The following is a 19,031-nucleotide window of genomic DNA, read 5'->3' on the forward strand; positions in this document are numbered from 1 at the left end:
AGGACCTCTCTTGAAGCACCTTGTAAATATGAAATTAACTGTTTTTTATCTTATAAAGTCATCGTAGAGTACATTTTAAAAATGTGACAAAAAGAATATATAAACACTAAATAATTATTCCCAGGACAGAGAGATTTTTTTTTTTCAGAGCTGCAGGCAGATCTTGAGGAATTTATCTATTCACTAAAGAATGCTTTTACATATGAACTAATTTTAGACAGACATAACTCAATTCAGATGACTGAAACAAAGTAAAAGTTTTCCTGGAACATATAAGTAAAGAGGATTTAATTTTGTTTTCAGATGTTGTGAACTGTGTTGCAGTTATTTTTCTATTCCTCATTTCATTTATGGTGTTTTTCAGAGTTTGAATAGCTGTCCTAGAAGAAGGTTAAAACTCAAAGTTTACATGACAGTGCTGCACAAACTCTTTATATGTGTTTTAAAAATTAAAACTGGTGTCTGAATATGTGCCCCCAATTAGAAGACTTATGCAAGAGTAAACTAGTGCTAATGATTGCACAGCAAAGTGTGCTAGATCTCCTTGGACCCCCTCAGTCACCCCTACTCCCCTGGCCAGAGGTAACAACTATTAGCAATGGGGCCTCTTCCAACTTGTATTTCTTTTCTACTTTCTCTGCTACTTGAATTTGGTAATTTGTATCTAGCTGTAATGTGTTCAGGTTTATTTTCTTTAATGGAGTATGTACGAGTGAACAACAATCAGTTCAACTTTCTTATTATCTCTGCCGTTCTGTGATTTTACCATCTTTTCACTCCTAATGTTTTTGTGTTTTCTCTGTTTTGTTTTGTGTTTCTCCTTGGTCAAACATGTAGAAATGTGTTCACTTTAGTGTCCTTTCCAAAGAACATAATCTGGTTATGATCAATCTACTTTTGGAGATATTTTCTATTAGTAATGATAATAACAATGGTGTTATGGACACATCCGAAGACTAAATTGTATTAATTATATTATATTGTATATAATGACTTGCATGAAGTGAGCACTTCACAGAGGTTAGCTCCTTTTATTATTAGTACTATATGTCTGACTTTATTCATTCCTTATAATTTCAACACTTTCAGTTAATATAGTACTTTAGAGTTTATAAAGCCCTTTCACATATTTATTGCACAGTAGCCTTCCACTGTGAGCTGAATGTTTGTGTCCCCCACCCCCAGATTCGTATGTTGAAACTCTAATCCCCACTCTGCCAATGCAATGGTATTTGGAGATGGGGCCTTTGGGTAGTAATTGAGTCATGAGGGTGGAGCCCTCATGATGGGATTAGTGCCCTTATTAGAAGAGACACCAGAGAGCTTGCTTCCTCTCTCTCTTTCTCTCCTACGTGAGGATATGAGAAAGTACAATATTCCTATAAAACATCATTCTTTGCATTTGACGTTTTCTAGGTAATCCTCAGGAAGACATAGCACAGAGAATGCCTGAGGTAGTAAAACCAGGTTCCATCAGAACCTCAGGTGAATGAAGCGATGAGGCTCATCATGGGGTTAGGCGGGGTTAGGTGTCAAGGATCTGGGGACATAGCAGCAGAATGATTTCCTTAGGAACAACTCCTTCTGTGTTTGTTCTCCTATTCTGCCTACCCACACACACTCACTGGAACTCCCCTTTCCTGAGCCAGGAGGTAGTGACTGTTTCCCATAATGAAGCCCTTGCTGCCCTCAGAGATATTGGTCTCAAGGTGAATGGAGGAGCAAGTGAGAAATCAAGCAAGGAGAAGGAGGAAGAAGAAGAGGAGGAAAGTGAATAAAGCAAGGAGGGTCTCTCAGAAAGAATCTCACAGCCTATGAGAAAGGGATTCTGATTCCCATTTTATAGTTGGAGAAACTGAAGAGGGCAGGAAATGAATCATCCACTCAGATCCACTAACTCAAAATTTCTTGCCAATTGTACTAAGTCCTGCTTTTCTCCCCACAAAGTATAGGAGTATCTAAAATGCCAGATGGATCAGAGATCTCTTTCAACTACCAGCTGTTACTATTGCACAAAGAGAAAAGGGCTGTGTGGTTGATCCCTGGTGGTTGTTTACATAACTAAAGGCTTTACTTGGAAAAAAAAATAGTTTCATGTATTATCATCTTACAAGTAAAACTAGTCTGTTGAACAACAAAACTGTGTAGCTAAATATGTTTGAGAGATTATCTACAAAATGAAAAGATGAGCTTCATGGCTTATCTATTTCCCTTTGCATATATGTGAATATAATTTTTCCACATTTAAGCTGTAACATTGTTCTTACCTGTGAATCAGGGAAATTGCAAACTCTGATATTTCATCCTGTGTGTAATTGAGATCAGCCTCTGCAGAAAACTGGGACATCTTCAGTTATATAATTCCAGTTCAGTCCACACCAGGCTTATTATTTACAGCTTCAATCTTATTTTATATCACCCATTTCTAAAATAACAAATATCATATATACTTGTCTTATATGAACTTTGATGATTTGTTATTTTAATTAAAATAATTATAAAGTGTTGATACAAAATAACTTGATGATTTCAAATAAAACATAATTCCTAAATAAAGCAAGCCATAAATCTTACATGAGACTATCTTTAGAAAACAACTATTTTGATCATATATCCTCTAGTAAGATGTTCACCTTTAATTCAAATGGTCGAGAAATCTGAGTATCTTTTAGTTCCTGGAGGGATGTATACATTTGAAATCTGGCACAACCCACTGAATGTCAGTGCATTAGATATAGGGAGAAGAACAATGAAGAAAAAGAAAATACATGAAAGTAGACAGATGAATTTGGGAAGCTTACTTGCCTTAGGGGGAAAGAGCCATGAAATAGCTGCTAGCACCCTTGAAACTACTGCGTATGCGCCTCATTATACCACCTAGATTTCCAACCTGTCACATTCAATGAGGTCTTTGCAAGCAATGATGCTAGGGCTGTCAGCATGATATTCTATAATTTGGGATGGCTCCCACCCCCGCCACTTTGTAACACTTCCTGGAAAGCAGTGGAGGGAGCCTTGCCAGATACTCTTTCTAACTCCATTTAATAAGAGTATTTTCAGATTTCAGTAAGAACAGCTCTATGCTATTGATGTGCTGGGGCATCAGTCATTCCCGGCACCATTTTTTAAAAATAACTGAGGCCTCAGCAGGAAAATTGCATTTGATTCAACTCAGAGAAACTAGTGTTATATATAGTGCCTTCAAGTTCACCACCCTTATTGCACTAGTTGCAACTTCTGCATTCAGCCTGATCCATTTTCCCAGTTCTGTCTCTCTGGTGAGATTCTGATTGCCCATGCTGTGCCAGTTTTTGAGAGCTGGGAGAGCCTTGTTAGAGAAAGTGTGCATTGTCTAGAAGTGGGGCAGCAGCTGCCTTGGAACATCTTGCAGTTCTTCATGAAATGCTGGGAATTCTCTGTGGTCCCGGAGGGAACAGTGGGCTCCCCTTTCTTCTCAGCGAGTGCTCATCGATGCAGGAGTGCATGGAGCTGGTTTCCTTTGAGCCCCTCAGAGAGTCTGTCCCAGCCTTGGCTTGACTGCAAAATCACTGACAAGGAGACCCAGACTATTCAGTAACGTGCCCACTGAAGCCTCCAGAAGCCTGGTGGGAAAATGAGATCATTAGGGGAATAAAGTGCTGTAATTCAGCTCCTAAAGGAATTACTAGGTGACATTGATGGAACCCTAAACTGTGGCAATCAGGGAGACAAAGATGATTTATAGAGCTACTCTCCTAAAGAGAAAGAGGGTGAATCACCTTCCTTCCTTCTTCTAACATCCTCCCCTAACTTCTCACATCCTTGGGAGGACAGCCACCTGCCACCTACGACCCACTTCCCTTCAAGGACCCTAGAATTGGATTGTCTATTTTTAACGGAGTTAGAGGAACTATTTTGTACATAGAGCTCATTTTCTCACCTCTTATTTTGGCAGAGGTGATATACGTTTGGTATAGGGATAAATTGAGATTTGCATCTTTGAAGTGATGCTGATGGGATCACAGAAAAATGATGACAGAGGAAGGAGAGGGAAGACAAGAGAACCTCAATACAGCACTCAAGTCATGGCACCAAATATTCCAGGAACAGTATCTTCCTCTGCCTGCCTGTTCTCTCACTCAATGTGTGTCCTTGTTTTCTTGCATCACACAAACATTCAGATGCTGTCAGTGCCCTCAGCTCATGTATTTTCTTAGCAATCCAAGAATGATTATTTCTGTTTATATTTTCCTCTCACCATTTCTTCTCTCACATCGTTAGGTTGTATTATTACATTCTGAGGGCTGTGCACTCGGCGTAGGATATTTTCTGGGAGTGTTGTTCTCCCTGCTTGATCTCAGAGAAGTCTCTCATTTGCTCTCCTACTTTCTCTCTCTCCCTCTCTCCTTCCAGTTTTGTACAAAGACTCTGCAATCGGCTCTCAGTCCTCACTGTTGACACATCAAAGAAATATGACCTCAATTTTTCAAAGAAAATATGAGTCATGTAGTGTTCCCCGCACGGACAGTACCCTCCTCTGTTAGCTAGATTGTACACAATCTAAAATTCTGAGCTTCATTTTATACACAAGCAATGGTCAGATTTTTGGGCCTGTACAGGGCAGAGCACCACCCCACCAGGATATGAGCTCATCTTCCCTGAGAAACTAAGTGGGGTTGAGCTGGGTCAGTGTTTGGAGGAACACATTTCCGATGAAAACCGAGAGAATCCCAGGAAGGAACAACAATTGCTCATTCTGAACAAGGGCCTCCTGTGATGAGAACACTTCAGCTGAAAATTAAAGAGCAACGATAGGTTTATTATCGTCACATAAAAACCACTTAATTGAAAACAAATTCCCATTTTACATGATTATCAAACAAAAGAAACATCAACTAAATTGCATAGAAAGAAGGTTCATTCATAGTTCACTTTGGTGTGAGTGACACAGACAGAGTAAACAAATGGAAATAAGATTTTTTTTCCAAATTAACAATTTCTCTGGTATGTGGTATGGTCAGAACAGTTTCAGCTTGTTTTCTGTATGTATAATACTTTGAATGGGGAGTTGGTTTTCCTAATGATGCTCCTGTCATTGCAAGCCCTTGAATATCTTTGTGATTCACCCAGGCACCTATTTCCAAATACCTATGTACCTATTTACAGTAGAATTCAGAATACTTGTGAATCAAAATGAACTATTCAGGGGACTTCTGTGGCAGTCCAGTGGTTAAGATTCTGCCCTTCCAATGCAGGGAGCGCAGGTTCCATCCCTGGTCAGGGAACTAAGATCCCACATGCCGTGTGGCATGGCCAAAAAAAAATTAAAGAAAGAAAGAAAACAGAAATAGAAGATCATATTGATTGTTTGATTAAAAAAAAAATGAACTATTCAACTATTGTGGCAGGACCCAGGAATCAGAATATTTGATGAACCAAAGCATCCCATTATGCAGTTACTCAAAGAAAAGGGAATTTCTTATCTGGTGATGATGAGACAAAGGAAGGAGACAGATAGGAAGTGGCGAGAAATGAATAATCAAGAGCAACACATGAGCCTGAACCCTGTAATTCCACGCTGCCCACTAAAGGCTCTGGTAAATATCATTTGGATTTGGTTCTCTCAGTCTCTCATTACTCATCACTGTGTCCCTTTAAGGCTTGTTATCTGACCCACTGTGAGAGGGATGTATTCCAAAGCTGAGGGAATTATTTCCCTTGAGCTGTGCAGGTGGGTGGGTGAATTTACAGTTGCAGCATCCAAGAATGTATCTGTGACAGCAGGATTCCTGCAGGTTCATTTCAGCTGCCAAAGAAATGACTCTGCTGAACATTGATTCTGTTCTGCTTTAGGTGCTGCCCTTGAAGGCAGTCACCATCAACAGACGCATGCAGACTCATCCTCACGCATCCCCTATAGCAACTGCACGTCGCTCTCAAATAAGGGCAGGCAGCTACATTTTCTAGAATCAACTCTGGGCAGAGAACTATTCTCGACTGTGTGTGTGTCCCAGTGCTGGAGGATGGTGAATGATTACACCAAAAACTGAGAACGTGTTTTATTAACCTAGAGATATTAATGGTTTAGTAAGAAACAAAATAAAAATAAAAACCACTAGTAAATACAATAAAATGGGCAACAAAATATGTGCATACACAACTGGATTGGTACAGTGAAGGCATAAATCCTAGTATTTTCATAAAAAGAGAAGGATAAAGGAGGAGAAATTAAAGGGTGACATGGAGCAGACAGTAGGTAGCGTGGCAGACCTGGGAAGAATCTCAAAAGAGGTGATGGAAAAGCTAATTCTTTTAATAGTCTTCCAGGAGAGATATGAAATCAGTGTATTTAAGGCAAACAGATGCCCTAGGTCAGCATGTCCAAATTGTTCATAAAATCCATGCAATGTTCGAAGGTATTTCTTGTATTCTTTGAAAAATGAGTTCTGTTTTCACAAAGCAAAAAACAATATCCCTCCTTAGAGTCTTAGAAGTTAACAAAGGGCATCAGCATCTTAAGGTTTTTAGTTTTATTCCCGTATTTTTCAAACTTATTTCACTAGGAGGCTGTGTGTGTGTGTGTGTGTGTGTGTGTCCTAGGAATATTGCTCTAGGAATTTTCTGTGACACACAGTTGGGGAAGCAAATAGAATACAATCATCAAAGAGGAAGAGGTCGGCACTTTCATCTCTCTTGCTTGCTTGCTGGTAGAATCACAGAAATGCTTTTTCCTATGGCCTCAAGAGTTTGCAAGTTTCTACCTAATCACACTATCTTAAAAAATACATATATATATATAAATATATACATGTATATATGTATATATCCTTTAATGAGTCAAGTGGAGAGCATTGTTTGCTTTCAAAAATACTTAGGACCTGATTACATTTATCAAATAGGCTCCTATAATCTTTTAAATATATTTGCCACTCTTGGCACTGAATCATCACAGTGAAGGCAGTGGTAAAAGATACAGTATGTTGCCTAGAAGCATCTTGCATTGAGGAGCATGAAATCCGGAACAAGGGGGATCATGTTTTGAAGAACTCCTACAATGCAATTATAGCAAAAGGCCTGATACTTTTAGTGCATTCACTTTGGCACATCAAGAGAACAGTAGTGGAAATTATTTCTGTTTATTTTGGATTAACATCAAATTAAATTACTTCCTTTTTTGTCACAGACTTAATAGTATGTGTTCAGTTGTCTCTAGTCTAAATATATGGAGGGAGATCCTGATATGACCTAGTTTAGAAATTGGAGACTGGAGACAAAAGTCACAAGTGACATTTATCACTAGATTGTATGAGGGACTTTAGTCTGTGTCATCAGGCATTTCTACAGTCCAAAATACATAACATCCCATCTAAGCAGAAGCAATTTTTCTCATGATTCAAGAGTAGGTTCTCTTAAGACTTTCAAGTAACAATAACTTGAACTTTGTGGTTAGGTCTTTGATAGAATTCAGTGAAAAGGCGTCTATAAATAGAAAATTATATCAGTGAGAGAGAACTAGTTCCATGTTCATGATAATTAAGAATTATGGAGAACTGGAATGACCAGACTCAGTGTTCTCATGCTTGAAATTCTTTTTCAGAAGTACTAAGCCAACTGCTTTTAAGACAATCAACACACTATGCATGTTTCTCCTTGTTTTGAAGTATTTAATAAGTGTTAGGTAGGGGAGATTTTGTCATGAAATCTCAAAGTCGAAAGATGTACAAAGGGAACAAAATTTGACTCCCTAAATATGAAATGGAAACTTGTGTACTACAAAAATAGCCCATAAGAGACAAAAGCCCATGAAAAGACAAAAGAGCATCAAAAAATATATGCATTGAATATCATAGTCAAAGGGCTAATACCCTAAATATATGAATAGTTCCCACAAAATAATAAAAAAGACAAAAAATATAATTAGAAAGGGGGAGTAGGATATAATAGAAAGTTCAGGCAAAGAAACGGAAGTAGTTTATCAACGTATAGAAAAATGTTCCACCATTCTATGGTCAGAGAAATGTAAACTAAATCGACAATGAGTTATCATTTTTACTTTATGAGGTAAAAGTCCATAGTGTTTTTGAAGGTATAGTAAAATCAACAGGAATATAAATCAAAACAAACAGTTTGTGGAGGGCACTAGTAGTTATAAATTTATATAATGTATAAATCCTTTGACTTGGCAATTCTATTCCTAATAGTGAATTTTACAGAAACTTTCCTAAAAGTTTGTTTAAATGTATGCAGAAATGCATAAAGATGTTCCCTGCAGCACTATTTGTAATAATGAAAGTACAGCATTATTTGTAATAATGAAAAATTGGAAACAATCTAAATGCTTATCAATTAAAAATGAATTGTGGTTCATTCATACAGTAAGAAAGCCAATAAGCCATTAGAAGAATGAAGATCTGCAGATTTTGACAAGGGAACATGTTTATGACATGTTGCTAAATGTAAAACACAAGTGACAAAACAGTCCATAAAATGTTATTTCACATTTTAGATAAATACCTGTGTATGTGTGGGTATACATCTAAATGATGTAGTGTTTTTTTTTCTTTTTCTATGCACATTTGTATTTTTAAACTTTTTATAGAAAACTTTTTAAAAATTAAAACAAAATAAAATATTTAAACAAAACCACCTCAGATGAAATATTGACTGAAGGAATGCCATATAACTATCCTATGCCTTTTTTAAGTATGTAGTTTCTCAAGTCAAGAAGTAGGCGACTCCAGCAGATCTAAAGTATATTAACCCCAAAACTCACGTATCATTTTGCAATCACTGTGCTCCGCTGATAGTTCTCAACTTTCCCCTGGATTTACTGCCTTGACCTTCAGCCTGGCCTCCCTGCTTCTACTGGTGACCCGTTGAACCACCCATTCTCAACACAGTAGTCTGAGTAGTCTTTACAACATTTAAATGATATTCATATCACCACCACCCCCTTCAGTGGCTTCCTGTTGCATTTAGGATGAAACCCCAAATCCCTAGCCTAGCCTGTAAGGACCTATGTTGTCCTGTCCTCCTCAATTTTCCAGCCCATTCTAATGGCATGCCATCCCTGCCTCACTATGGGCCAGCTACCCTGAACTCTTTCATTTGTTCAAAGGCACTAAGTGCTTTCCTTCCATGAGACCTTTGCACATGCTTTCCACTTTCTCTGGAATGCCCTTTCTCTGCCTCCCAACCCACCCCACTCCTCCTCTTTTCTTGGCTTAAGGCGCCATCAGTCTTCCAGATTCAAATAAGTCTTCCTCAGAGAGGATTTCCCAAATCATCTTTACTAATTAAATTAAATCTCTATCAGTATCTCATATCATAAAAAGCACATACCATGTGCTTTTTGTTCAGTTTACTTGTCACAATTTATAATCATATTTTTTATGGTTCTTTGTTTACTGTTTACCTCTCCAAGATTCATGCAAGCAGGAACTGCATCCTTAAAACAAACAAACAACCTGTAAAATCCCTTTCTAGCACGATACCTGGCAGCATAATAAATATTTTTGAATACTTGAACAAATGAATGAATACTCCTAGCCCCCCTCTTGTTGATTCTTATTTTTTAAAAAGCTTCTTTAGCCTCCTTCTATGAGCATATCAAAATATTCTGAAGTAAAATAGAACACAAAACCAATCAACCACAACACAAATGTATTTTAGTTAATGAACTGAAATACTCTTCTGGGTGTGTAGAAACCTCCTCAGATGCCACTTTCAAAAATAGACTCTGCTCTTTTCATATGCTTTCAACCTGTAGGAGAGTGGGTGTTGTAACCTTGCTAAGCATTTGTGTTCCCAATTACCAGGGGAACCCAGCAAGACCCTTGGTTAAACTGTTCTGTTCTCCACTCACATGTTATTTCTGGTAATCTAACCTCGCCTGTAAGGCCCTATGCCATCTTGTTCTCCCCAGTTTCTCAGTTTCCTTTAATGGCTTGCCACCCTTCCACATTTTTAAATAGGACCGCTGCTGATCTGTTCTACACCCTCCAAGTTTGTAAGTTTCCCTTTGAGGAAGGAGGTGATAAGATGGAGAAATGTTAAAAAAAAAATCTCCTACCAAAAATATCACTCATCTGGGAGGAGAAAGACAAAGAGAAATCTAATTCTGTGTTCATGAGTCAAGTGTTTCTTGTCTCTCTTAGATGAATTTTGTGAAGGGTCTTATTAGTGTGCAAGCTTTCTTTCCAAACTCCCAAGTTACATTTGTCTTGCTCTCATTTACCATTTCCACTAGAAACATCTGCATCTACATTTGATACCAGTTCTGAAAGTATTTTACTCTAAATATTGATTAAGTTTCTCTGAGTTGTATGCAATAAAAAACCAGAAGATGATTTTTTAAAAAGGTAAGAAAATGCAAAAGAAATCTACTGGAGAGATTCTAAGACATCAGAGAAAATTTGAACAATGAAGCATTAGAAAAGATGGAGACAAAGCTATTCCAAATTCACAGGCTTTTTCTCTAGAGTTCCAGAACGGACATGTGTCAGTTCCTTTCTCCTTATTGTCTGTTGGTTAAAAGTCTCAAGGCACGATTCTGATTGCACCAGTTTGAGTTATATGTCCACTTCAGTGTCCGATCAGGTATTACCAGCCAGTTCCTCTTCTGTGAATGGAGCAGGCAGAGGAGAGGGACTTGGAAGATACCTTAATGGATGCCCATCACACACAGCCTATGAATTCCTGCCGAAACACTTTATATGTTGATTGATAATAAGAAAATCTATAAATATAGATGGATAACTCACTGAAAGACTTTGAAAGAGCCATATTCTAATAACAGGGTTCTAAAGAGACATACTTTAACTTTGTCCAAATACAGAGAAGGATGTAGGAAACCAGGTCACACAGGAAGCCCTTATGTTTGGGGGTAGAATGGTGACCGACCATTAAGCAATATGGCTTCGCATTTCTCCAGTTTCCTGTTGGATAGAAGAAAAGACATTTTCTAGTTCCCATGGTGTCTTCTTAGCTTTGACTGCCTTTCTCCCTTCTCACTCACACACATGCTCACCATCAGTTCTTTTTTTCCTTGTTGGTTTGTCTTTTTCTCCCCCATTATCTTATATGGTCCTTACTTTATCACCTTCCTCCCAAATTGGCCACCAGGTCTTCTTACCTAGAGTTATTTACCTCCTTTACTTCACCGTTCATGTGCTACAAGAGGAATCTTCCTAAAATACCCCTTTTGTTATGATGGCTATCTCCTCAAAAACATTTAAACCCCTCTTTTTTCCTCCTTAATCAGTTCTAATCTTCTCTGCTAATCTGTTCAGGTCCTTTGATTGGCCGTTCTTAACCACAATTTGGTCTCTACTCTTCCTTAGTCTGAATGCCTGGATCTATCACTTTGGCCCCCTTATTGTCCTTCTTCAGCCCTATCCACCACTTGCTCACCGTCCTGGCTCACTCTTGATCTTTTACTGACCAAGAATGCTATACTTCATCCATCATGTTCACCTATTGAAATTCAGATTATTATTCTAAGCCCATCTCTAGTCTTAACCTTCTGTGAGGTCTACCTCATGCCTACTGTCCACCTCATTTTAAAAAATTATTTTCTTTTTGAATTTGTTATGCATATAGCCTTATCCTGTTCTTCATTGCCTGCCCACAGTTGGCAAGAGACTATCCTGTTCTTCGTTGCCTGCACACAGTTTGCAAATTTAACATATCACAATATAGAAAGGATATAATACTCTTCTAGTCATTCATTATTGTCCACAAATATTTATTACATGCCTTCTACATGCTTTACATTATTATGGACAACACAGGTACAAAGAGCAAGACAAGTGAGGACACATACTTTTATGGGGCTTAATTCTTAGTCTGTACCCTGGACAAGGTAAGAAGTGATAGGAGTTGAGGTAAGAGAAATAGGCACGGAAAGACTGGGCAGAAATTTGAAAACAATGAAGGTAGGAAAAATAGCATGATGACTCCTCTTCCTTCTCCTCTCCTCTCTCTCTCCTTCACTAAGCTAAAGAGTATAGATTTTATCTTAAGTGCAGAGGATGACTGCTGACTTGCGTGAGGAACAAGGATTGTAGGAGGGCAAAAGGAGGAGCAAAAGGACATCTAGAAATCTAGGTATGAGATGATGGTGTCTTGGGCTCGGGTGATAGTAATGAAGTTGTAGAGATTGTTTCATGGGTGAATGCATGACCTCTCCTACCATATTAAAAACAAACCACCACAGACAGATGCCATATCTTAATCCAGGAGGTACTGCATAGGTAAATAATGTAACAGATGTTCCATATACATCTGCTGGCAAAGTGGTTGGATTTAATTTTATCTCTGCTTATTTGAAAAAGAATAGTTTGTGAGGTAGAAGACTGCATTGACCATGCTTTCTGTTAAATATTTCCCTTCATTATTGTGATGGATACCTGACAATTTACTTGTTAGATTGTGCAGGCACAATGATATTCAGTCAAGACAGACCCAAGCTACTAATTGAAACTTCCCTAAGTTTTTCAAATTTTAGATGTGTCCTAAATGTGTCACAATAATTTAAGGATTTTTCATAAGAAAATCTCGAGACAATGTAGGATAGCTGAACATTTTTGTCTTCCCACAGTATATTTCTTTTTAGCCCAATCTGTTTGCTTATATACATCTAAATACCATGGTAATATTTCAAATAATTATATAGTCCCCAATGTATAGTTTTTGAGTAGGATGTGCCAGTGATTAAAAATCTATGTATGGAAATAAAACTGCTGCTTATGAAGGCTGCTAAGTCTCAAGACTGTACGTGGGTGTGTAATTCATATTTCCTTTTATAACTGCAACTTGACTATTTGAAAACTAACTTTTCCCAAGTAATTTAAAAGAAAATTAATGCCCACAAGAGAAAGGCATTCACATAAGTAAGCTGATCCAAAGATCTAGGTGATCTGCTGCTCAGGGATCAATGATATAATTGATGGAAAACCTGAGATATCAGGTCTCCTGTGCAGAATTTTTCTGAAAAAGTTACAGTCAAGGTAGAGAAAATGAAATAATAGATACAAAAGCACTCTGAAGAATTCAAAGAAGTGTGTACACATTTGGCACTCTTTATCAAAAGAGCTTCTCAGTTCTTCATTCAGAACAGTTCTAAGCCCCTGGATCCTAAAGGAAAGTTTATTTGGAATGATCAATTACATGTCAAAATTCATTTCACCAGCCTGAATCTTCCACTACCTTGTTTTAATTTATAGAAGAAATTCTCAGTGGGAGGAGCAACAATGTCTACAACAATGTCCTTCAACAATGTCTACAAATACCACTTGAAAAGAAATACATTTCTAACCAAATGGTTCATTAACAAAATATTTCCCATGCCTGAATTGTGGTTCCATTGGAATCACAGTTTCACAGAATTTTCGAAGTGGACAGGGTGCTAGAGAACATGTAGTCCAATTCCCTCATTTGTCACATGAATAGTGGAAAGCAGGCTGAGTTTTTGCGACAACAATGGATGATTGAAAGGGGATCCAGGTACTACATTTTCCCAATTCAAATAAGTACTGTTTACTGACTGAACCCTTCTGCAGCAGTGCTAGGATTCAACCTCACTTCTGAAGCTGAGGCCAGTACTCCTCACCCGCAACCTGCTTGTTTGCTCACCCTTGTATTAGTATAGTGAGTCCCCTACATACGAACCTTCAAGTTGTGAACTTTCAAAGAGGCAAACGTGGGTGAGTTTACGGCCGTCACCATGAATGGGGTTTGGAAGAACCTTTGCCCGCAGTTTGTTTACAATTTTCATGGATTTGAGAAGGTGAATGAGGAGTCCAAAGAGGTCTTCAGCAACTTAGTGACCCTCAGCAAGAAGCTGGAGCTAGATCTTCAAGAGGATGTCTTCATTGAACTCCTTGCTGTGCAACACGAGGAGCGTACTAATGAAGACCTGATGGAATTGGAGGCACAGGGAAAGGATAAAGTGAGACAAGAGGAAGAAGAGGTAACTGAAGAACCGAAGAGATTCACAATGCAGGAAATGGCAAGGGGAGTTTATTTATTTGAGGAGGCACTGTAAGTTTTGAGACACAGGACCTGAACGTAGAATGAGACACGAAGGTTGCAGCAGCCATTCAGAATGCAATCCAGTGCTACTGTGTCATCTATGACGAGAAAAAAAGAGCTTCTACCCAGACGTCACTGGATCGTTTTCTCAAGAGAGTAGATAGAACTGAATCCAGCAAGGAACCAGAACCTGTGCCATCAGCGTCAGGCATGAGTGAAATTGCAGCTTGCCCTCCGTCTCCTATCGCTGATGATCCTTCAGCTCTACCATCTCCCACCTCCTCTCCCTCCTCCAGTCAGTAACTCTTCTTGCCTGTTCACCCGATGCCAGCCCTGTACGCCAGCTGTTGTACTGTACTACTGTACTTTTTAAGGTACTGTACTGTAAGATTAAAAATGTTTTCTTTATTTTTTGTGTTTGTTTTCTATGTATTATTTGTGTGAAAAGTATTATAAACCTATTACAGTACAGTACTATATAGGCAATTGTGTTAGTTGGGTACCTAGGCTAACTTTGTTGGACTTATGAACAAATTGGACTTATGAACGTGCTCTTGGAACAGAACTTGTTCGTATATAGGGGACTTACTGTATTATTGAAGCCATGTCATTAACTCAACTGTAGAGAATCAAATACACATGTTTCTATGAATTTACCATGTTCCAGGAACTATTCCAAGCACTCTATGTCTATTAAATTGTTTAATCATTACCAGAACCTTCTGAGGTACAGACCATTATCATTTCCGTTTTACAGATGAGAATACTGAGGTACAGGGCTGTTTAGTTATTCATCAAAAGCTACTGAGTGGTAGAGTATAGATATGAGTTCACACAATAGGGAGACTACGTACTTGATCATTACTTTGTGGTTATCCAAAGTAGTTAACCAAAAGTTATAATAACACTTAAGAAATAAAACAAATTATGTTCTTAAACTGTATATAAAATTCTAATGACTGGTTCTTGATCTAGGATAATAATAATTTATCTTTCAGCATTAGGAGTTCAAATACATCATCAAAGGGGAAGTCTGAGAGATCCTTTGCTAACGTGGGGAACATATTTCTTAATTCAAATATTCATGTGAATGACTGCATCTGTTCCAGTCTTGTCTCTATCCCTAGTCATCAACACAGTACCTGGAACATGGTAGGAGATCAACAGTATCTGTTGAATGAATGAAGGATTGTAATGTGGGATGAACTATTGAATTATAAATGAGTTTTATGCCTAAAAAAAACTAAAGATTGTTTTATTAAGCAAATCTGGTGACCTGGAATGATTCATGTAGTTTCTCCAAATATTGCCTAATTCCTGAAATATACTTTACGTAACAAGCTTAAGCATCATAGATATTGTTAGATAAGTTAATAACTAATTTTATTGTCTTTCTGTAATTATTACATGAGTTGAACTGAACTATTTAATTTGAAACACCAGAAACACTTACTACAAGGAAACGGAATTTTAAAAATCAAATTTGTACTATCAATGTATTCTTTTCTTAACAGAACAGTTTCCTACTTTTGAAAAGCAAGCCAGCTTAATAATGGCAGATCAAGTTAATCCACTGATTGAGACACTTTTGCCAAGGAAAATATGAACAAGATAATACTTTTTTGTAGTGTTATTGAAATCCACAGTGGTAACATAGTGTTCAAATAAATATTTGCAATTTCAGTGTTTGTTCTCTGTTCTTTCCAGAATATTTAAAATTTAGTTACTGACTAAAATTGATTCACCAGGAATCAATTCAGAACCCTTGCAAATGCTCTGGACTAAAGGTGCTGTCAACCCTCCCTTGCTCCTTTGGGTCAGAATTTCCTTCTCCTGTTTTTAGAAGATGCTTTTCTAGTTTCAAAGAAGCACATGGTGTGGAACTTTTTTAAAAAATGAATTTCATAACCATTTCTCTTCTTCCTCCACCATGCAAGAAAGGCTTCCCATGTTTCAGGGAGGGATCTGCCAGACAATGGCATAAATGTCAACCTAATCTGTCTGGTGGCCCTTCTAAGGGGACCTTGGTGCTGTTGACAAGTACACGCTTCACAGACAACACCATTTTACCCAGAAACTCCTGACCTGAGTATCACTGAGTTGTAACCTTACAGAAATAGAAAAAGTGTGAACGTCCTTCCTCTGATCAGCAACAGGGCACTTTGCACAGAACTTGAGAGCTGGTAAAAGATGTCCGCCGGTCAGTTCATCACAGTGTCTGTGTGCACTCCATTAGCTATGCTGTAAGGAATGCCGCTTGCTCTTTGTGTTCTGTGAAGTAGAACAATAGGTCACTCTCCTCCGGAATAGCTGCTGATTCCTTCAAAGTTCAGTCAAAGCCCACATTTTTCCCCTCTGAATAATGTATGAGCTTGGTTCACCCATGTGCTGCTAATCTAGTATGGAGGGAACTTTCAGCCTTCTTGTCTGATGTCCCTGAGAAAACCCACTGGTTCAAACAGGAAGACCTTGTCATCCAATTTTGTTTGGCAGAGGGTTGTGATGAAAAGGTAGGAGTGAGAGAGCTCCAGAGGCCTATGCATAGGCGTGCAACAGCCAGGGATGCTGACCTTTGAGACATCCAGTTTAATACTGCTCACCTCACGGGCACATTCTAGATGGAAAGGTAAGCCCTGCCCCCCATGCATAGTGGTGACCAGACGTTCTGTTGAGGGAGTATCTCCTCCATTTCCCCTTCCGAAGTTGACAGCCCAATCAGTGGTCAGCTCTCAAGCTTTATCATTCCATACAGTCAGTGGCCCCCATGAGGAGGCCTGTGTATTGGTTTCCTAGGGCTGCCATAATAAATTTCCACAAATCTGGTGGGTCAACACAATAGAAATGTATTCTCTTGTGGTTCTGGAGGCTAGAAGTCCAAAATCAAGGTGTTGGCAAGGCCATGCGCCCTCTGAATCCTCTAGGGAAGACTCCTTCCTTGCCTCTTCCAGGTTCTGGTGGGTCCTGGAGCTCCTTGGTTTGGGCAGCCTCACTCCAATCTCCACCTCTATCTTCAGGTTGCCATCTTCCCTGTGTGTCTTCACATTCCTTCTTGTAAGGACATCAGTTACTGGATTTAGGGCCTACCTGAATCCAGAATGACCTCATCTTAACTTCTTATACTTAGTTCTAAATAAGGTCACATTCTGAGTTCTAGGAAGACATATATTTGGGGGCAAATGCTATTCCACCCAGTATAACCTGTAAGAGTAGAAAAGTGATACAGAATTTATAGACCCCTGCTGTTGTCTCCAGAAATGTCTGAGAAGCATGGTTAGTACCTAACCATTCCTGAGGATGGGGGTGAGAAGCTTCTAAGTGTTATATCCCACTTTGTGAGGCAGAGGGAAACATCTGTGCCTGCATGCCGGCTGGTCTCCTAGGTGGAATGGCTTTCCCTCCAGATAAGTTATAAAACCTACATCCTTCAAGGCCCTCCCCTCATACTACCTTTTCCTTGAAGCTATTTTTTCCAGAGGATGTTATTTATTCTTCTTTTAACCCCGTAATTCAAGGAAGAGTTTTATGGATTTGGAACTTCTCAAGGTTTCCAAAGGTCTACTGTCCCAGGATCTCTATGTGGGAGGGACACAGAACAGTTAGTGAAGAATCATAAAATCTCAAAGTTTCTGGGAACTTTAAGAGCTAGACAATCAAACCTTTATGCAAAATTGTACCTTAAATTTATTAGTTAGCACCTTAAGCGGGAATGACCTAGAACCCAAGATATTTACCCAAGGGAGGAACTCTGAAGGATGGAAAAGTCTATTACAAGTAGGCGAGCCCCATGCAAACTTCATTTGTTTTATAATTTTGCCTCAGACTATCCCTGCAACTCACAGTGACCTCGTTCCATCACCTCAATTCTCGTGTACCTAAAAATCAATGTGGGTGTTGTATTTATTCACTGTGTCATAGTTTGCCAATATCTGCCCTACTTGAACTTGTTAAGCCTTCTAAAAGTGGAGAAATGTGAGGGGGTGGAGTGTAGGTGAGGTCATCATTGTCTGTGCTCAGGTTCCAAAGAACACACCAGCTCTCTCATACCCTGCAGAGTAGTTGGGGGAAAGCAGGAACAGTGTTCTCTAGGGGAGTGGCTCTAGATTTGAATGTCAGAACAAAACTCCTCTAGCTTAACCTCCTCTTTCTAGTCCCTTTGTAGACTTTTTCATCAACATGTGATCTTTCCTATCAGATAGAATACTGTCAATTGTGACTAGTGAAAGGCCCAAGTAAAAATGGCCTATAAAACTAGGGGTTTATTATCTCCTGTAACAAGAATTATTGAGTATAACCAACTTGGTTATTGACTATAACCAACCTTGTAGTCTCCAAGGTTGGTTAATTTAGAAGCTTAATAATGTCAAGGACCCAGGTGCTTTTGTCTTTCTTCTCTAACTTGGCCATGTTTCCCTGTGGTCTCAAGATGGCTGAGGCAGATTCAGGTGGTACATGCAGATATGAAGACCAGCTTCATGGGCATGCGGTCAATACACTTGCATGGGGCGTCAGGTTCAGAAGAGTCCCATGTGAGGGGGCTAATGCTCTGTCGTCTCCATCTTGAAATTCTTCATGATTTTACTTTGACTTTGCGTTTTGTAAGTGAAGTTCAGTAGGACAAAGGAGTATGCACCAAGGGCTTGGAGCCGTAACTCATGCATGGTCCTGCCTCACCACCTGGGCTGGATGGGTTCTAGGCCACCTGCTCCCTGACCTCTACCCAGCAACTACTGCCACCCTTTGCCTCCAGCAGGGGCCTAGAGGTAGGTGTGGGGAGGGTCGGGGTAACGTATGCTCTGCATGCTGTGTTGCAGGGCGAGTCACCAGGTGCCCGTGAGGGTCCCCAAGCCTAAATAGCAAATAAAACCCACCATGACAGGTGGAGAGAGAGACAGTTGAAGAAAGGAACAAGGATCTTCACATTTTAAGTTTTCAGTGGGCCCCACAAATTATATAGCTGTCCCTAATGCAGAGTTCTAGCATAGGAAACAGACTTTTCTGTGCATCTCTTTTCTCTAGCA

Source organism: Balaenoptera borealis (genome assembly GCF_965194805.1).
Source record: "Balaenoptera borealis genome assembly, chromosome: 6".
Classification (NCBI taxonomy): domain Eukaryota; kingdom Metazoa; phylum Chordata; class Mammalia; order Artiodactyla; family Balaenopteridae; genus Balaenoptera; species Balaenoptera borealis.